The sequence below is a fragment of the Malaya genurostris genome, chromosome 3, assembly GCF_030247185.1.
Source record: "Malaya genurostris strain Urasoe2022 chromosome 3, Malgen_1.1, whole genome shotgun sequence".
In the NCBI taxonomy this organism is placed as follows: Eukaryota; Metazoa; Arthropoda; class Insecta; order Diptera; family Culicidae; genus Malaya; species Malaya genurostris.
In genome coordinates, this window is record NC_080572.1 from 175,924,571 (window position 1) to 175,947,003 (window position 22,433).

The following is a 22,433-nucleotide window of genomic DNA, read 5'->3' on the forward strand; positions in this document are numbered from 1 at the left end:
CCTCTCATCGATATTTATTCATTATAAAAACGATTATTGATTTTGTCGTGTTTAGTTAGATTATTAAAAAAAATCCTGGCTATAGTGTCTATATCCAACACTATTTACAAAAAAAACTAGCTGAAAAATGTGGGGTCACTGTAGAAACTTTCGTGACCGTTTTCCTGGCGTCTTGTTGCTCCTAAAATTACAAAACAGTTTGATGAAAATCTGTTCAAAAACTCACCTGCAACTGGAATCCAACTCTCCTTAGCAGTGTCTGCTGTTTCTTCAAAACCATTTCCTTTTAGACTAAAATTCTGCTGTCCGGGAAGACTTCCTGCGGTAGGCAGCTACCGGCAACGATCCTGCTATTATAATAAAAAAAAATGATTAGGTATATGAAAATTATACTCACCGGTTAAATATCTATCATTAACAAGATAGTTCGACAGTTACTTACCTCCTTTCCATGAATTTGAAGAAAAACAAATTTTCACTTCACAACACGATGCACTTCTGTTTACATTCAGCTTCGTTTTGACATTTCGTTTCGGTACCGTAGTGGTAGTTCCATGTATTGGTGTAATATGAGAAGCTTTCGGAGCTTTTTTTTATGGTTGAGTTAAAGTTTCTCATTTTCGTTATGTTCGTGTAGGCGAAATATTTCGTTGTAAAGAACATAATGTTGAGTGATGGTAGGGAATATTTATGTTGTTTTAATGTTTGTTTTCATGTGGTCGGATATTCTCCGGCGTTGAAACAGTACGGAAACAACGGGTTATGAATCATGATGGGAGTATTGTGGCAGTTGGCTCACTGACCGATGTATTTCGGTGTAAGAGTCACAGTCTGGGGGTACGTTTAGGGGGTATTTGTTATTGATCGAGAGTGTTGTCCAGTAAAGGTTCTGGAGGTGTCTCGAAACAATACAGTGCGGTGAATTAGATGAAGGATACCTTTCCAACATACGAATGGAGTAGTCCAGAGATCTAATGAACCTGTTATAGTTATTTGGTAATAAGTGTCGCCTATGTGCCGAACATTTCTGTTTGCGCTGTATGGGGATCGGCTTGCTTTAAAATTGAAATATTTAAAATTCAAGGCCATATCGGGGGATACATATGGTTGTATGCGTAATATATGTAGAACTGCCAATGGGGTGGCGGGCGGAATGTCGAAATTATTTACCGTTCTATTCCAACAGTCAATACTATGCGATAGTGATAAAATTTAGGATAGTTGAATTTGTATATAATAATCTAAGGAATTGTTAGATTTAGAATGTTATTTATTTTGTCGGTTACGAAAATTTGGTTTTACTCCTTCAACCAAATTTTCGTAAAACTCGCGGGGGTGTTATGTAGCGTTCCCATCGTATTCAGCAATCAGTTTGTTGTCTTTAGTTGACCCATGTCATTGATTGCGCCCGAAGTTATAACCTTAACCGTTAGCCTTGCGCAACGCTCTAATAAACTTCCCCTCTTTAAATCGGGTAAATAGAATAATCCGTTGTGTCTCTCCTGAAGGCGAAAATCACGAGGATTCTTCACGAATGATGTAGGATGGAAAGGGAGGGATGGCGCCAAGATTTGGTTAACAGAATGAAACAGTCAGTGGGGTCATTGGTTTCCGAAGTTGCCCGAAGAGATTAGCGGGAAATTACGTATTTCCGGTTAAGTCGTACGAGATTACCTTCCCTAATCTGAGGATTCACAACGTAAGTTATTTCATCTCAGTTCGCCAAACCTAGTGGAAGCTCGCGTTGATGTCCGGTTCAAAGTTGTGAAAAGTAAGATAGTGACGCAAGCGTGCGTGAATTTTGTCTAAATGTTTGTCTCTCCCGTTCGAATAGATTATAAAGATAGCTTCGATAGCGTCGGTAGTGCGTGCAAGAATAGCGTGTGCAAATACAATAAGAAGGTAATTGTGCTCAAAATGTTCATGCCATTGACCTCACGAATGTGCTAATGACCCCGTCGCAATAGCCATACGGCACGCTCTTTTATTTGCACAGCTACGACTGGAGAAGCGGACAATCAGAACCACACGCGTGCGGCGAACTCTACACCCGGCCTCCGTTACATCGCCGGAAGCAAGCCGGACCGTCAACTGACCGCTGGACGTATCCTAGAGCCATCAACCGTCGGCTCGAATCTGCGTGGTGATGTGATCACCCACACCCAATCGACCAAAAACGTCATCGTCAACCGAACAACGATCGATCGCAGCATCCACCAGCAGCAGCAGCAGCCGAACCTATTGGTGAGTCGTATCGTTCTTTCTACCTTATTTGGAAGGGCGGCGTCCAAAGAACCCGCACCGTAATTAAACAAAGTATTGGAGAGCATATAGATAATTCCCGTTTCGAAACGAGTGATAGGGACGCGTCCATAAGTTGAGGGTTGTGTGTCGGCCATCATGTTTTTGTGACACCATCTTTGAACGCCACACACAACCCATACGATTAGTCACCCGGGTGCGAAGCACATGGTATCGAGAGAGAAGGAGTGACGTCATATAGTAGTAAAGCACAAAAATGGTCAATGAGCACGAGTAGGGAGAGAAAGCACGCACACGAATAGTAGATAGGCCTAGATAGAAATCGTGAAACCAATTATATAATATGTAATAGAACCCGTTGATTTTCACTTAAATAAATGTTGTTTGCTTTCCCAAGATATATGTTTATATTACCGAGGTAGCTAGGAAATCATTTAGTCCATTCTCGTACGTTTGTGTCGCTTCGTCAAGTTTGCGTTGTTAGCCGTCTTCCACTTCGTGGGATTTGAACGTGTGCTATAAGTTCAGCTTCGATGAGGTTTACGCCATCTGGGGGCGAGTAGCTGCGTTGCCCATGATGATGACTTTGGGTACGGGTAAATCTCTTACCGCTATTTCTCGGAAGGTGATTAGGTATTGATGATTGCTGCTGGCTGATAATAGGGTCATCTACCCGTCTTTTGGATACTGATTCTTGGTATGCCTATCTTGACCGATCTTGAATTATCTTTGAGTCGACCTTCTTCGGGAACTCGCCCTAAGGAGAGTCTCATCCGGGCAAACACATCGCGGCATGCAGTCTTCCCAAGTGGAAGTGGCGCTTTAAACTGCATGCTTTTTAGGGATCGGTAAGGGTGGGCTACAATATCACCGATGCTCTTACAATCTTGGAGTAATCATTCTTGCATATTATAATTAAAATGAGTTATTACATATGATCATTTCCCTAATGGGGGAAAAAGATGGGAAAAAATGACATGCGAATGCAACTATGTAATGAAAACCGTGTTAATTTACAGTAGAGATGGGACTCGAACCCGTTGCTTGCTCCTAACCGGGGAAATTATTCTGTCAATTAAACTGCCCTGCATATGAAAACACATGAAGAAATAGCCTAGAAGAACCAAGCATACTTCGCTTTACTTGGCCGCCACAGCATTCAATTGTAGTCCTATCTTCATGGAAACACATCCGACAGTAGTACAATACACACCGCGTCACGAGTCTATATCTTCATTCTCTGCTTTAATGCCAAACACTGATTTGAGATTTTGCTTTTGTCTTTTTTGCTACTTATGAAGTAGCACAATTTCACATTCAAAATGTGAAAGAATCTGATATTGGCACTATTGGAGTACAGAAAAATACCTATTCACCAGGTACCATTACACGAACCAGGTAAATATTTTGTTTTGGTTGATAAAATACATGTTTCAAATCTGTTCGAAATTATTTTCATATTGCTCCTACTACTTCTACCCAACGAGTTTCACGCTGAATAATTTTTTCTTTCAATAATAAATCTGTAAAAGTTTAAGGCAAAGGATTGGACTATTCAATGAGGTACAAACAAGAGGGAGCAAAAAAGTACTTAAATGTCAGAGAAATAAATCTAGCTTCAGTATGCAAAATAGTATCAAAAACATGTGAGTACTTCCGAACTGTATTTTAACCCAAATAATGTTTAATCTTTTCCTCTAAAATGTACTAAATTTTAATTTGTGCTCTATTTTCCCATTGAATTGTATTGTATTTTCCACATCGAGAAATAAATACAACATTGTATGTCTTTGACGCATTCAATTTTCCGTAATTCAAAATGTCAGAGAGAACAGTTGCGACATGTAGCGAAGCGGTGAGTTGTTCATAAAAACGGGATGAATTGAAATGTCAAATAGTTTTGTCTCTTTCTATTCTTTTCATCATAGTGTTTTCATTCTTAATTTTTGTTAAGAGAGCGTTACAATTTTTGTCATTATTTGTTTATTTTTCTAACATTTGTTGATTTAAAATTCAAAAAACAATATCTCCACCATAAAGAAAGAACACACTAATCTTTGTTAAAAATATCCGTTTGTCGAAAACAAAGTAAATTTTTAAATGTGGTATATGTTTTTTGATTGCAAGTGGTGGTAATGTCAATCGATGAATTTGTGTATTTTTGTTAGATTTGATTAAACAAAAAATACCTTTTTCCAATGGGAATATGACAAGCCTCACGTAGAGAAACCACATCTCAGGAGCAATTCGATATTTTTACATAAAACTAAAACTATTGCAGTCTCCAATAAAGAGTAATAACTACATAAAATTTGAAGATTAGGCAACCCTTAGTTTTTTTAATCCTCACTTGATATAAAGAAACAATGAAATCCCGTTTACAGGAGAAGCTCTCCTTAAACTTAATGTTTCCTTTCGATTTTTTTACAGCAAAATGTGCTTATTTCACCTAGCAGTGAGATGATACCTTTCTTCATCAATCAACATGTGTTCGGTGTTTTGAAGATTCATGAAATTATTTTAATGACCGTCGTTTTACCCTGCGTTTTTAACAGACACCTTAAACTTTTACACTAGAACCATGACTGTGACCGAGAGAAGGTTTTGTTATTACATTTCTTAACGTTTACTGTCATGCCATTTCATTCCCACATGTCTAAGACCTTCTAAATGTCCATTTCTAGAGCACAAAAATCCACAAGACTTGTGATAGATCATAGTCGGGCATTCATTTATTTTTCTGGCGTTTAAGAACGGATCCAGCCAAACATGTACTCGAAGTGCACTTGCGTTCGTCTTTTAAAGTATGTGGGAGATCCAGTGACAGGAGATTTTTCTCATTTGCAGAATCTTGCCCTGCCCTTGCCTTGATTTTTTATTCATAAAATTAGTTTCGGTCTTCTTTGAGAAAACGTTTAAGCTCTCTAGACTCTATAGACGATACTGTCGGAACCAGAATTCGGTAATGCTATCTATTATGCTATCTCCGAGAGAATTGAGTGAATTTATTTGTCACACAAATTTGCCGATCTCGACAAACTAATTCGAATGTTATATGGGTGTAAGAAGTTATGTTTTTTGAGCAATTATTTATGTAAGCACTATAAATCTATATAAATATGAAATCGTTTGGAGTTCTAAATACTGCCATCTTTCTAATATCAGGTGTACAACTTTGCTTCCGCCGTTTTCCGATAGGTGGCTGTACCGGCTGAGGCTGGTCAAAATACATAACATAGATGATAATGCCTTTAAAGTGAGTGTGTACAGTGCCTAACGAATTGTCATCGCCGTTTCAGTGATAGTTGTTCTTGTTTTCGTATTATTCACGCTCGAAAATGTCTGTTTATGTGCCCAATTCTCGCTATTTGCAGGAAGTTTTACTTTTCTGTTACAATTCGAAAAAAATGCAGCTGAAGCGCATCGAATGCTCTCAGAAACTTTCGGTGATGCTGCTCTGAGTAAAAGAACGTGTCGGGAGTGGTTTCAACGTTTTAAAAATGGTGATTTCGATGTCGAAGACAAACATAGTGGTGGAAGAGAAAAAACCCTTCAAAGATGAACAACTAGAAGAATTGTATGATGAAGATTCGTGCCAAACCCTAGAAGAGCTTGCCGAATCGTTGGGAGTGAGTCAGCAAGCCATTTCAAAACGTCTCAAGGCCCTTGGTATGATTCAGAAAGAAGGAAACTGGGTGCCGTACGAGTTGAAACCGAGGGACATCGAGCGCTGTCTATTTGTATGTGAGCAACTGCTTCAAAGACAAAATCGTAAGGGGTTTTTACATCAAATCGTAACCGGTGGTTCGATACGATAATCCTAAACGCAGAAAATCATGGGGAAAGCCCGGGCATGCTACTTCGTCAAAGGTAAAACCGAAAATTCACGGTGCTAAGGTGTTGATTTGTATTTTGGTGGGATCAGCTCGGTGTGATTTACTACGAGCTCTTGAAACCGGGTGATACCATCACAGGAGATCGCTACCGAACGCAACTGATGCGCCTTAGTCGCGCGCTAAAAGAAAAGCGGCCACAATATCAAGAGCGACATGACAAAGTCATCCTTCAACACGACAATGCTCGGCCTCACGTCGCAAAAGTAGTCAAAAAGTACCTGGAAACGCTGAAATGGGAAGTCTTGCCCCACCCGCCGTATTCCCCAGATGTCGCCCCTTCTGACTTCCACCTATTCCGTTCGAAGACACACGGCCTGGCAGATCAACATTTTCAATCCTTCGAAGAGTTGGAAAAATGGATTGCTTCAAGGATAGCGTCAAAAGAGGACTCCTTTTTTCGAGCCGGGATCCGAAAATTGCCGAAAAGATGGGAGAAAGTTGTCGCTAGCGACGGACAATACATCTGTAAGCACTTTTTCGCAATGCAGCTTTTAACTTTGGAAAAAAACGGCGGAAGCAAAGTTGTACACCTGATACATATGTCATATTCGAACGATTATGTAGCCAGAAACGAACCGTGCAAAAATTGGAACGAAGCAAAATGTCATGAAAATAGAAGCTTAGAACCAATTGCATACAACAGTCCTAAACATCGTGTTTCACTTTCTTTCCAAGCATCGCTTTATCATACAGCGCTCAAAAATCTTACTGCTGAAATTGGGGAAAAGGATACTTACACAAAAATATCGATATCTCCGTTGAAAATGGACGGATGCCTGATTGGATGGCTATTACCTAAATAAGTCTTAAAACAACTTTTGATTCCAAGGACTATTATGAAAGATATAGTCAAAAAACTGAAAACTGACATTTTTGAAAAGTAAACATCCTATTTCGAAGAAAAAAAATCAATATCATACAGGCTGCCATGGAGACCTTTTATTTGCGATTAGTTTGATCAAAATCGGTCATGTCATCTCTGAGATCTCGACCTCTTTGTTAAGAATTTACTTTTTTACATTTTCTTGAGCATTTTATCCAGGGATGGCTTTTATCGTATCAAGAAACGCTCTCTAGCAACTCTTCACACGATTCAATAAGTGCCATCAAAGAGAGACGGATATCATCACCGCAACAAAAAACCGACATGGTTCGTTTAACATAGAATGGTTACCAGTGCAAGAGCGAATTTCTCTCGATGACCCGTCTGAGCATCACGGGTTAGAACGCTGCTGTGGGGTTTCGATCTGAAGCAACAAATCGCTTATTCTCATTTGCGATCCGATTCTATATGGGCAGTGGATAATTGCGATTGAATCATTTACTATTGCCGCTTATTCTAACTATGTGCATATAACCTTTGTATAAGTTGTGTCTATGAAAATGTCTATGAATGCTTCACACACGGGTTTTGAATATTGTAACCTAGTATGAGAATCATCACGTCGAATCGATTCGATTTTCTGCGATAATTGTCAGCTTGCGATTCTCTCGTTGTAAAATCCACACAGCGTCGCTCACTGCAAAACTGTATCTATTTTGGTAAGGGTCGTAAAATACTCAGAGTATGAGGCGGAGCGAAGAAATGTAGAAAAATTTTCCCCCGGCTCATGCATTGAAAGGCAGCGAGTTCTTGTCTCTGAGAAAATTGAGAATTTGCTGCAGGTGAAGTTCAGTAGCAATATATAGTCACTGGCAACGAAAAATGGGTGCTCCATTCGAAGACCATTTGTTCCGATCCATGGCGCGTGGCTTGTCAGAGCAAAGCGAATACAAAGAAAGAAACTTTTAGATCGATGATGATGAAAAAAGTAGTGGATAACGATGGACAATACTTTTAATAACGGTACTGTAATGATACTCTCATATATGCGTTGAATACTATAAATACTCAGTTAGACAGTTGGAGTTATGAAGCATCATTACTAGAGCACAATAAATGGACACAAGCTTAAATGTACTACTTTTGTATCCGAAATTACGGAAGACTTTGATAACATCAAATTTTCTGCTCGATTTTCCTTCTGCCTCTTTAGAATAAAGAAAGTGTTTCGTAATGACAAATCAAGCCTCATTAACAACCGAAAAGATATTTGTAAAACCTATCGACTATTAACGAAACATCTCTTCAAATACCATAAACATAGAACTCAACTAAAGTAAATTTCATAAATAAACGTTGCAACCCGCGGGGAGGTAAGCTAGACACGATGAAATTAATTAACTCTGGGTAATTACTCAATGTTCTGATAAAATTCACCTCCAATCTCCTGGTATTGTTGATTTTGGAAAAGATCCGTTTCAACCGTAATGTCTTATTAATTGCAATTGTAGGAACAGCCTGAAAATCAACTTTCAGTTTGTTCTTATATAATCTCATGCATTGAATGGAAAATAAGACGAAACATTTAATGTTTTCTTTTCTGCTTCGATCCCCCAACTAACATTTTTACTTATTTAAATGTATTGTGTTCAGTCATCACTTCTAACATTCTTACAATCAAATGGTATTTGTATTTTACACAAGACGTTCTCCTTTAATGTAGCTCACCTGGATTTATCTGAGTTTTACTGACCCGAGACACGAAGAGGCGAGAGATAGCAGAGAATTCAATTACTGCTTGCAACGTACCTATTCGATATACAACGACGTAGAAAAAGATTTGACAAAAGATCCCCAAAGCAGATAAACCAATTTGTCAAAAAAAACAATCTGCCGTTCTAGTGACAGTGACAATCTTCGATTTCAAAACATTCTACATTCCTTTCCTTCCAGAATTAAATGTTTCCTCGACAAAACGTAGCCTAATTACTTAGCATAACCACCCTCCCTAGTTACTTGGAAGAATAAACATAAAAGCAATCCAATTATCGTTGAAATCGCAATGCTGTTCACGTAAAGATTGTTCTTGACAAATGGTGATGATTCGCACGTAAATTCCTTTTTGCAAGTGAACTGGCTGTAAATCTAACTAGTGCACAGAATATCGCCTAAGTGTTCTTATAGTACTTAAAATCCTACATATCTTTCCCAAGCTACAAAACGCCATTCACATGCAGACGAACCGCATATAAGCCCAGTAAACGATCAATGAAGTTTTGTTCATCCTGTTTACTATGTGACATTGCAGACTTCTTCATCCGGCTGAATCAGAATCAAGCTCGAATATTTTTTTTTTAATCTCGATACTATATTAAAGACGCACTTGTTGCACGAGCAGTTAATTCACCCAGTCGCTAAAAAAAGTCGAATGTTACAAAATATAATGCTCATTGCTCGGCTCTATAGGTTTCATGTACACAATCAATCAATCCATCTGCGAAATTATGTGTAATATGCTTGAATGCTATGCTTAAAACTCGATTAATGTGCCTTTTTCGGAACTTTCAAAAGAGCCTGTCGTACGATATGCCCTAATCACATGTTGGTACTGAAATTAAAAGTGCATCAATCGTATATTTATTTCATCTAATTATATTGCGATTTTATAAATGCTGTCATTGATTCCATACACCTGTCATATTCAAAGAAATATGATTCTGGAACTTGAAGCGCCATTTCAAGTCAAAAATAGCAGAACAAACGAAATACCCATTAATGGAAGTATTAATATTAAAAAGTAACTAAATTTCCTTCTTCGACCGAAAATTGGGTGACAAATTTAATTCATTCAGCATTCATCAATAAATATCATACTAAATCCCATTCTTATTAACATTTTCTCAATGAAGCTATATTTTATTGGTTCAAGTTTCTAGCGAAAATCGGTCGTCTAAATATACAGCTGGAGAATGAAATATTATTTCGCACACCTTTCGCTTCGATCTTAAATCATGTCCCAGTTCGTTAATTTTGTTCGATATTAGTTGGGTGCCTCGTTACTTGTTCGCTGTGCTGGCATCTGTTCCATCGATGCTGGATAAGGATCAAGGTTGGATACAGCATTTTTTGTAGAATGTTCGTTGAGAGTTTATGAAAGTCAATAACTCCAGACAAATCTGCAGGGTGACAAGTGAATTGCCGATTTCAATGTCCCGGTTTTTTCCCGGTTTTCCCGGTGTGCGAGACAAAAAATTCCCGGTTTTTAGAACAGGTAGTATTTTTTTAGAATATTTCTAAATAAATCTCATATCCAAAAGAACATCGAGAGTTGAAAAAAAAGTATTTTTTCGAGTAGTATCTCGATTTAGAAATAGGAAATATTCATTATGCCAAGTGCACATAACAATGGCAAGAAGTCTTTCTTGGCTTTCTCATACAGATAAGTTATGCAATTACTGTGAAAACCGATTTTGGAACCAAGGCCCGCAGGGCTGAGTGTCGAATACCATTCGAATCAGTTCGTATGATAAAAGTGATAAATCTTGCATTTCACGAAGGCATACAGCATTAACATTCGTGCAATTTTGTTGAAAAATTAACCTATTTTATCCAGACTCCATTCTCTTTCTAATAATGATCTTAAGTGCAGCTTTTACCTCAAATTATTGTTTGTGTTTTATAGGTTGCCAGAAATACCATAAGGCATTTGAAAGCCAAATAATTAGGAATTAAATTTGAAGTCTTATAATTAAAATTGAAATTGTGATTTTCCGAACGATTCAGTATTTGTTAAGACTACTACTAAATGAGTCTTATGAAGGCTATCTGGAAAATCAGTAGTTCCTAAGACTCTTAGAATTCATACTAGGAGTGTATTCTAGAGATGGGCAAAACCGTTCTTTACAACGCAACTAACTTGTATACATCCTTAAAGAATTAGATTACATTCATTTCTATATAAAGAACTATCATTCTTGAATAAAGAACCCTAAGTCACTCACTCTTCGAGGAGAAATAACTCGTTGAACTGTTCGTGAACGGATTACCCATCTCTAGTGTATTCCAATACTATATTAGCCTAGTATACTCTAAAAAAAGTATACCTAAGGTTAAAAACGAACAAGAAACAATTCTACTCCCGATTCCATCTAACAACATATAAGGTATTCTTTCAAAATTGAATTTTGGTGAAACAGAACTAAATCCTTCTAAAATTGTTAAAATGGTCTTGTCGCTCTGGAAAAACAACTACAATCTATGCCTCTAGGTACTGAGATGATCTAAATTCTTGTGATCCAACTATGAAATCCATAGGTAATGATGTTTAATATAAGTTAAACATTAAACATTCACTGAACAAATCAGACCGTCTTCTAAACCTTTCTAAGGTTTATCACAAACTCTCAGAAACCAATTTCAGCTCTCAAAGAAGGAAATCAAATACTCGTTGCAAACGGTGGACAAGGTCAAAGTCGACAGCTTTTTATATTTTGTGAATCCTATTGAAATCAATACCAAGATTACAACACAAGTATTGTCTCAAGATGACATTATTAAGACAAATTATGATGAAATTCGGACAATCATTAACCCACTCAAAAACACGAAGGATCCTAAGAATTTTCCATAATTTTTTAAACATGTTACCTAACATTTCATTTGCAATCATATTATGCAAATTTGTTCTGAAATTTAATAGAAATCCAGCAAAAGCATCCGTTCGATGTGCTGTTGTTGATAACAACTAAGAAAGCTTTGATGCTTTCTGATCCATTAAAAATTGCTGCTAAATCCTTACAAAAATTGTTGAACGAAACATGAGATGTTGGCCCCATCTCCAATGGATTGTGTACCATAAAACCTGTGTGGGACAATACGATGTTTCAAAAGTTTTACTGAACTTCTCACTCAAACATATGATGGAGTATTGCCTCCAACTTTTCATTTGTTTGATCAAGAAAATCATGATACTGAAAATCTTTACTAAGATTAGGGGTAATAATAATTTTTTTCCCGGATTTGCACTAAAATTCCCGATTTTTACCCGGTTTTCCCCGGTGAAACGAAATTCCCGACTTTTTCCCGGTTTTCCCGATTTTCCCGGTCACTTGCCACCCTGAATCTGTTTTAATACACCTAATGGTGTAATGATGCCTTTCTCATATTATTCATTATCTCCTATATATTACAGTAGGATCCATCTAATTACTGCGATATAAAAATGTTTTGATGACTTCTTTTTTATAGTACTACAACATTTATACACTACCTTTGAATTTTAGTTAGTGAAAATCGATTCAATCATATGTGAGAAAATTAAGTGAGCTCCATTTCAATGATGTTGACCACTATTTTCGGTATTTCTGGAACCTAAAACTGGATACCGGTATAGTGAAATCCAGATCATTCATCCATCAGATAATATAAACTATAAACTGAAAAAGGTTTTAGCCCCAATTTAAAAGAATTTCCAAATTTTATGCGCCTTCGATATAAATGGCGGTTTGAAATAAATGACGGGTCCAATATAACCAAAACACAGTTCGAATGGTTTGAAATTTTGAAAATTTATCACCTTGTAAAGTAAGAACCGGAAGTCAGACTTGGATATTATTATGGGACTATCCGTTAATTTAAGTTTGATTTTAAGAAAATTCGATATGGGCCTATTTGGACCTAGACTATCTTGATCTTCAAGCTACAGAAACTTATCAGCAAATTAAAAAAAATCGCTACTCATCACATGGTTACTTATGAAAAAATAATTTGAAATTGACATCTTACTCTAAGCCACCCTATCTTCGGAACAGGAATTTGGATCTGAATCAAAATCGAAATAATCGTGTGGCTCCTGAAGACCTCTCAGTTGAATCTAAGATGGTAAAAATCAATTAGGTCATCTTTGAAAAAAGTTATTGAAATTATTTTCATTCTTTTGGTGCAACCGGAAGTGGAATCCAAATGAAATTTAGGAACTTTGTATATGACCGTAAGATGTTTTATTTAAAGTTTGTGCAAATAGGTTCAAATTCAGAACTTCGCGAAAATTGAGTGACATTATTTTCATTTTTTTGGTGCACATCACCCTGTAAATCCGAAATTTTGTATAAAATCATTCAAATTTTATTTGAATTTGAGTTTGTGAAAATCGGTTCAGCCATCCCCGAAAAAATTGAGTGAAAATAGGCACTTGCTCAGTTCGCGAGCTGAATCGAATGGTAGGTATATAACATTCGGTCCTCCGAACATCGCTTAAAAAATCGATTTTCACAATGATTACATAGCCTTTCTATTTCCGTTTTTCATTGGAAAACACTGGTGGCGTGGATTGCTCTGGATTTTCACCTTCGAGCAGAAGTCGAAGTTTTTGATGGTGTTTTATTGTTATTTCTGCTCGAAAGTGCAAAACCAGAGTTTTTCAATGAAAAACGCCATATATAAGTTAGTCAAAAAATCATTTTTTGCTATCAACAATGCAAATGAGTTCTAACATGACATGTTAACTAGGGTTTGAATGTTTTTAACCTAATTTCATATCCGGAAATTGGATGCTTTTGAAATTTGTTTCCTATCAGCAATGGAAAGAGTGAAGAATACGAAAGAACTAAAAATTTCTAAACAAGTTTACTATTTAGTAGTTTTCAGTGTAGATATGGCATGTAGTAAATACTCAAATTCGAACATGTTCAAATTTGTCATCATTCATACCCACACTGTATTTTTTGCGCGGAATGGCGGTTCAATGCATAGGATGCTGGCCTTACAAGCCAGTTGTCATATGTTCGAGCCTTGTCCTGGAAGGTCAGTAGAATCGTAGCACTAGGTTCTGTACGCTGTGAATCGGCTGCTAAATCTGTTGAAACAGGAGTTCAAATTCCACAAAAGGAATGTAATACCAAGGATTTGCTTTGCCGTATTATTCTCTGAGGATGTAGTTATGAGAACGAAAAACATATAAGTTGTTTGACTCTGTCTGATATGAACTTTGCGTAGTCTTATGTGGTAAAATACGTCAGTTAGAACTGACGACTTCAGATCAATGTTAACCAAAAAACAACGGTCATCAATGGTCAATGGGACAAGTTGTATACATGCTTTTCCTTTTTTTAACTTTCCGGCTTCCATTATTTACGGCTGTTAGTTGGTTATTTCGCCTTAATTGGATTTTTAGCTTTATCGTTTTTATAAAGCGGTTCGTTCCGAGGTGATGAAGTGCTCTGAAATTGGCCTTCTGAACGCGGGTGTTAATCAATCACGTTTTTTCCCCGAATTACTGTTCGAGTGATGGCAAAAAATTTCATAGCAAACAACTAACACAAGACAATCTATCGCCATGAGTGTCAATTTCAAACAAGTTTATAATGCAACTCTGACGCTAGAGGACTGATTTGATTTTGGTGATATTATTGAAGGATTGTATTAAACCATTTTCGCGAATAACAATGAGAAACTCTACCCCAAATCAAATTGCTTTGATAGTGGTAAAGTATATAGACTGCCGACTAAGGTCCCAGCATTAGTACGACCGTAAGCGATAATGATAGCATATCACTCAATAAGTCGTGTGACTGACACAAAGATGACGTTACCAACCTTCAAAAGACTACGTGTGAAATTTCATGATATTTCGATTTATCATAAAAAGTGACAGCCGTTTAAGTAAAGCTAAGTTTGCCATTTTCAAAACAATGGATTTGAAACAATTTCGTGTGTTAATTTACTTATTTACATTTACAAGAATAAAAGTACTGTTCAAGTTTAGCAATGACGTCAAAAAAGTTATCCGGACTCTACTCTATCGAAAAGAATAATTTGTTATTGGTTTACTGAATTTAAACGTGGTCGTACAGACATCGTTAATGGTGAGCGTTCTGGTTTTTCAAATGTAGTGGTTACTTCAGAAAACCTAAAATAAGTTCACAAATTGGTTAAATCTAATTGTAAATTGAAATTGATAGAAGATATCAGAAGGCAGTGTGTTTACAATTATACATCGACATTGTAAAATAAGAAAGCTCTTTTCAAAGTAGGTGCCGCTCACAGTCACAGTCGATCAAAAACAATAACATGTTGATGATTCAGAGCAGTGTTTGTCCATATTTACAAGTAATAAATCCAAATTTTTACGTCGACATGTGACCATGGATGAAACATGGTTAAATCACTTCACTTCGAAATTACAACAATCATCATCTGAAAGGAACTGCAACCGGTGAACCAGTTGCGTCCGAAGCGTCAAAAGGCACAACAATCGGCTGAGAAGGTAATGACTTTAGTATTTCTTATGCACATGGTATAATCTTCATCGACTATCTTGAGAAAGGACAAACAAGGGAAAATGACCTCATATGTCGAAGAAAAGAACGAATCACAATTCGAATTGTTTCCACCGTATAGTACCTCCCAGTGGCTACTGGCTAATCGCTGATCTCAAAAAAAAAGCTATTGCTAAATGTGAGACAAAAACTATTTTGAGACAAATCCTGCTACAAGCACGAAGTCGAGAAGTTAGAGAGGCGTTTGAATGATTGTATTGCTCTTGAAGGAGAATGCATTGATGAATGAATTGACAAAATGTTTGGAAAAAAAGTCTTAGTAATGCCGTTTTCGCTTGATGCCAAACCTAACCCAGTTTCCACCTTAACTGCTGTCAAACCATTTGTTTGAAGCTAGTTTTAAGTTCGAAACGTTGTTGAACTGAAAATCGAGTCAGTATCAAACCTGGTTTTTATATCAGGTTTACTCAAACCCCGTTGCTAAGTGCGAACCCAACACAGTTTAGTGAAAAGTGTTCGATGAAACTACCGTGGGTCAGTTTCAGTTTTCTCAAGCGAAAATGACATTAGTTACAGTCACTCAATAAGTCGAGTGATGCGTTAAAATTCATTCCATTTGAAGTTTTTTGCTCATATGAAGGAAGAAAGGCCAGACTCAAAATCCAGTTTTTTCTCATATATCACGAAAGTAAAATACGGTTTGCCAAATAGCACCAAAGATGAAAGACTTCCACGAAGATGCTAGGAGTTGATTACTCTACAATTTATCAAAAGCGAAAGAGCCATACCCATACCGGCATCATATGGAGTTCCTTTAACAATGACATACTAACCTCTTTAATAATCGATAACATTGCTATGACAGTTTCAAACATGGGTAGCAGAACACTAATCCCATAAGCTCCTGCACGTCTAAGAGCATTATATTCATCCCTCTGTTTGACTTCAATCAACTAATCCATATCTCAATTACCAGATCTATTAGTCAGTAAACATTTTATATGATTTGAAATAAATTCTAAACTATCGACTGAGCACGGAGAGCAAGGTTCCTCATTTGTTCGATTAAGAAAGCAGAAGAACAGCTCGCACCTAACAATTTATTGGAACAATGACAAATAGAAAGCCACCCAATTGAGATAAAATGTGCCTCAGACTCTAGACAGATGAGACAGAATATTTGCAATACGTTCGACAAACACGGATGAGTTCTTATCAGAACTTTGAAGATTTGTTGGTATTAGTGCCTATAACGTTTGGAATGACAGATTTGTTCCAAACGAACAAATGATCTGTCAAATACAATTTAAAGCTAACGAAACTGCTAACATTTTGGATAGAATGTTTTGCATTATTGCCAACATTACGGATGGTAAGTCGTCACTCTGATTGTAGGCACTCTAGTATTAGGAATCAAACACAAAACCGTACTTCTGGCTAAAAACGGCCACTCGCAAATAATTCGAACACCAAATGTCACATCCCATCCGCCAAAGTCCTCTGTACGTGTACCCTAGCATTAGCTTCCAGTTTTGACATGCCGTCCACTCAGCTGAAGCTCGGTAGTCGGTGAGTGCGAAAGTGTCGCTTTTTTCGTCAAAAGTAAAATTTTCTTGTTCCAGAATTTTTGGGTTGTAGAATATATTTCCCGGAACGCTGAATCGAATTTTACTAGTGATTTTTATGATAAAATAATGTTTCCTCACTTGGCAAAATCGGAAAGAAGCGAAAATGACCACTTTAGTCTTATTTTGATGAACAAAACGATTCGAACCATGAGCTCTTCAACCATGAAAATCCATCAGTGTTGTTGCGGAAAGCATTTTATTCGAAAATCGTAACTCGACTTTTCAAACCGGATATCACTTTGAACCTTCCGAATAAAGTGACAATGTGATAGATAGATTGGTAAAAAATTCAGGTATTGGAATAAAAGCACTGCTAAAAATGTGTACTTCAGTCTGAGAAATATTTCGAAATTGATTGTGTCTTTTGATAAACTTACTGATAGAAAGTTGACATCATATAAGATCACGAACGGACTAAGTACGGTTATATCTTTTATTTGGCCAACACTAAAGTAATGTTTTGAATAAATACAGCTGAAATCATTTTCGTATTTTTGATATTGTTAGTATAACATTTCGATAGCAATAAAAAACCGTAGAATATATTCAATCACGAAATTTGAGCACTAACTAGTAAAAAATAAAAAAAAGTTCTCGCCTAACTACTTGGATTAATGTTCATAGAAATGTCTACATCCACATAAATTAATTTATTAAAAAGGTATAGTTTATTTGTGTATAAAATTATTTTCCAAGCGCTTCATCGGAAAAACAAAAGAGGTATACAGTTGTTTCCAACAGAAAGATTGGCAAGATTTTAGTATGAAATATCTTTGAAGTATAACTAGATTCTCTAATATCTGTGCAAAAAATTATGAATAAATACTCAGAGTAATAAACAAATAACTGTTTAGAGAGCACAGTGTTTTTACGTCGTTGATCAAAACGACAACATTTTAATACTGAAGATCAGAGCTAATAAAAGTCATTTTCATTGACTGAAAAATAGACGAAAATGACAAGAAATTACTGTCTCTCTCAGCTTTGCTTGCAGACTATGAGAACGAAATCCATGTCCAGTCAATGACATAAGCGGGACAGTAGTTTCAAAATTGTGTTTTTTCTTTCATTTGCCCTTTCAGTCATTTGCACTTTTCAGTGAAAATCCTATAGTATGCAGTGTCGATATTCAACCAAAGCTGTGAGAATTGAAAACGACAGAAAAAGGTTTCACAATAAGTTTTAGCTGTTGGTGCTCGAATTTGTAGTAGTTTTGGTTTCCAAAGAAGTTCTGGGATGTAATTACTTCGATTTACCGTATTTCAGTCACTTTTAATAGCCAAGTGTCACAGATTTTCAATACATCGATGAAAGAATGAGAGTTGAAATTCTGCTGTTGCTACCTGAAGACGTTAGTTTGGTTTCGTCTTGTCACAGAGGAAAGAGTGACGTTGGCAAATATTCTCTCTCCTTTTTTCGATAAGAAACGAAAATGCTTCGTCTCTTTCGTTTGTTCTGGTGTCGGTCATTTACGAATGAGACAGTAAAACATAGAAAATGAGACTGTTGGAATGGTTTCTTTCATTGAGAATGCGTGACAATTTTAAGCTCTGCTGAAGATTATTCAAAATATATGAATTAATAATAATCTTTAGAAGAGGCTCGCTATAAAGCTATTCGAAAACATAGCATTTAAAACATTAGTTAAAGTCAAAATTTCTGGTGAAATGTTTGAATCATACATATAGCAAGCGCGCATAATACAATTTCATTTCGGCTGAATGAAAAAATCGGAGATGTGCAACTTAGTTTGGAAACTCAATCTAAATATTTGTTTTGAAAGAACCGGCTTACTTTTTATTCGTTTTTTGATCAATGTTTGTTGCACGGATTTGGCAAAAAGTGTTTTAAGGCGATTTTTGAATTCCTAAATTCGAGTCCGGTTTTTGCACTAAACATTTTTATTGCGGGTATTGCACTCAAAAATACTTCAGTGGGTTTGCCAATCTACGGAGCACCTATGCGGTTTATGCATTCAGCCTTTCATTTGAAATGATTTCATTTTTTTAGACATGACGACTAAATTTATACTGCAAAGAAGGCCATGATAACATCAATACCCCTCAAGTTATATCCACGAATGCAATGTGTGTTACACTTCAGTTTCAGCCAAAAAAGACCAAACTGTTCATGATCCGAGAACTTCTGATCATGGTGTATAATCATAACATGAAAACACACTCTTTTTCTGAAGTTATGACTCATTTTGCTCATTAGCAGAATCGGAATTCTACCCGAGTGCGTTTTGTAACTAAAGTTTGTAGCTTTCCAACAGTATATAACATTCCAAGTGAAAGTATTATTTTCCATTTTCGCCCCGGTCTCCCCTATCTGTAAATCACGTGAAGTAATGTCTGTATGTCAGGTGAAGCAATTTTTCATTTCATACCATATTTAATTTTATTTAATATGAATAAAGTGATCGAAAAGCCGATAGCGTGTAAATGACAAATACTTATGTCCATCAAAGTACTTATTATTATTTGCTGATCAGGTTTCCAGTGGTTATTGCTTGTCAACTCGACACTTTTTATCAGGTTTTTTAAAGTTTCCTTCCACCTTTGATCTGTATCACTTACTCCGAAAAAGCTAAGGATGATTTGGTAAATTACAACAACCTTTGAGAACGTGATTCATACCATACTTGAATGTTTAGTTAGAAACAGTAATAAACTGTTGCATAGTGGAAAAAATAGACCAAAAACCCGACGATTTTTTTGGAGGCATGATACAGATGACCACAAAGCACTTTTTAGTGTAAAATGGACAGTAAAATCGATTCCATGTATTTAGAAGAACTGCACGAAACACTGTCATGTTCATTATACCCCAAGATCCCTTTTTGTACTGCATTGTATTCAAGCTTAATTATATAACATAAAACAGAAGTACTTGCAGAAGAGTGAAAAAAGTGTATCTGATGTATAAAAGTCAAACAAATCGATTGCATATAGCTTTCATGACAGCAGCAAACTCATTGTACCGTTTTACCCCATTACTTTTCTAGTTCTGGTATTCAGTTGAAATATGATCTACTATCCAAAACAGAACCAATACGATCTATCTATATTGGTCCATTTTACGTACAAAACATCTGTGATCCAATTATTTACAATGGGAGTGAAAGTAGTAGTTTTTTAACCCGTTTTACCTCAATTTATTTCAAAAGTCGTATTTCTGGTTAAACTTTCTTTCGCATACCGAAAGAAGGCTGATTGCGGTTAATTAAAATTGATTGATATTACAGAAAAAGCCCTTAAAAAGTATAGTAAAAATAGGTTCAATAACCGCACGTATCTTGTTATACCGTGTTAACCCAATTTATTCTTTAACTGAGTTTTCATAAATATTGATCTACAATCCAGAAGCAGACCCAATAAGAACTATCAAATTGGTCCATATTACTTAGAAAACTTCAATGATCCAGAATACGACTTATGAAAACAGATGGGGTAAAACGGTATAACAAGATTCGTGCGGTCATTCAACCTATTTGTACTTTACTTTTTAGGGCTTGCTTCGTAATATCAATCGATTTTCATCAACCGCTCTTAGCCTCCTATCGGAATGCGAAAGAAAGTTCACCCATAGATACAACTTATAAAAAAAATTCGGGTAAAAAGGGTTAAACGGGCTAGTAATGTCATTCCCATAATGTGTATCACTGAAGTTTTCTACGTAATATGGCCTAATATTATCATAGGTCATATTGGATCTGCTTCGGAATTGTAAATCTGAATTCAACGTAAAATTATTTTTGTGCGAAAATAGGAGCAAAACGATGTAGCACGATTCCTACGATCATGTAAAGTATCTGTTAACTATTTTTTGAGGTTATATGTGAAACATAGAACTGTCTTGTTCATCCATAATTGGTCCAAATAACGATCAGTAGAACTTATTTTGTGTAAATTCATGGAAGAAGATGATTTGGGGTGAAACAGAACAGTTATTTGCGGTCGATCTTTTTAAGAACAATAAATTTATCGAACTTATGAACTTATTACGTCAGAAGTACCTTCCGATTAGTCGAATTCATTTTTTCAGTTTCACAGTAAGTCTTCGAAGTAAAATCAGAAAAATAGAGAAATTGGAGCAAAACGGGTATGATAGTGAATTTTGCGGATTTTCTAACTATCATCAATCGATTCTACGGTAAGTTTTGCATAAGAAATACTAGCTTTGAAAATATTTGCTTAAGTTTTTATGAAATTATTTAGCAATGCCGCGTTCTTGATTGTTTTTCCCCACTGTGTGTTGGTTGAAGCAGTGACTGAGAAAACCTGAGGAGCTCAGCACTTGTCTTACGAACATTATTTTCAGAATATTCAAATTTATATTCGAGATTCAGAAATTCAGGAATATCTTCTCTATTATATCCTAACTAAGTTAAATGTTACAGCAATATATTTCATCTAACAAAAACACGGATATTCCGCAATAAGTTGCTAATAAAGCTGTCTTCAACGAGTTATTATTACTTTTTGTTGTTTTGCTTTTCGGTCTGGATAGGTTTTGAGCTTAGAAGATTCCCAATTCAGTGTACCTTCAAAATTTAATAAACAAAAATAGAGCTAGTATTGAATTAACTTGCACACTGTGCGGTTCGTTAGAGAAGGTTGCTGTGCTTATCAGTAAGAAGATCTTCTGCAAATTTATGTTATACGCCGTTCGCCTTGCACAAGGGGAAGTGATTTTTATCGGAGTTCCACTCTTCAATATGTGTGTCCATATTTAATAAAGCTCCTTCACACAACCAGACTCAGTATCGAACCGATTTTAACTTTTCGTTTGCCGTCATTTTCGTCGCTTTGCAATCATTTTCGTCGAAATTTTGCTGATTCTTCGTATGCGAGGAAAATTCTGGATGACCTTGTTCCGCACATCTCGTCACCAATGTCAACGTACAAACTAAACGTTCTTTTCCAAAATTCTTCGAGCATTATTTTCAAAAGTATATCTCACATAGATACAAATTATCAATGATGTTGACAATTGTTGTGTAGTCCCGCAATAAACAGTTTAAACAACCCAATAGTGATGTCCCTTCTGGTAGTAGTAAAAACCCGCAAACATTTGAGCAATCCCAGTAATGGGTAAGTCATCAGACATACTCCGATGTGGATGAAACTTTTAACTTGAAATACGTTTTCAGTATAGCAAACCATGTGTATTTACACGGATTACTACTTTATACTGACATTTTAAACCTAAAAATGCTATTTTTTAATTTTTTTCCGCTATTTTTTTATGCTTGAAATAGCATTCAAGTTTTATTCATTATTATAACCCAGCAATTATTTCGATCAAGCGATCGACTTTGTAAACGCGCTTATATGTGACAGATAGACGTCAGTTAGCTGGACGACGCTTAGTCAATTCAGTTTGGTGTCAATCGAGTTCATGTCAAAACGTGTAACTTTTCTACTGTTTTTTTTAAATTATCTGATTTTTTTTAGTATGTCTGATTTCTGTGCATCGTAACGACGGTCTGGTGATTGTTTTTAAAAGTGTACGTCGTACTGAATCCAGTGATTGTGCCAGTGTG

The 22,433-nt window shown here is 36.2% G+C and overlaps 1 protein-coding gene across 7 annotated transcripts in view; it reads right to left on the bottom strand.

Moving 5' to 3' along the window:
• Positions 1-22,433, bottom strand: part of LOC131434739 (protein furry) — a 433,830-nt gene that overhangs the window by 354,737 nt on the left and 56,660 nt on the right. The gene's annotated exons all lie outside the window — the stretch shown is intronic.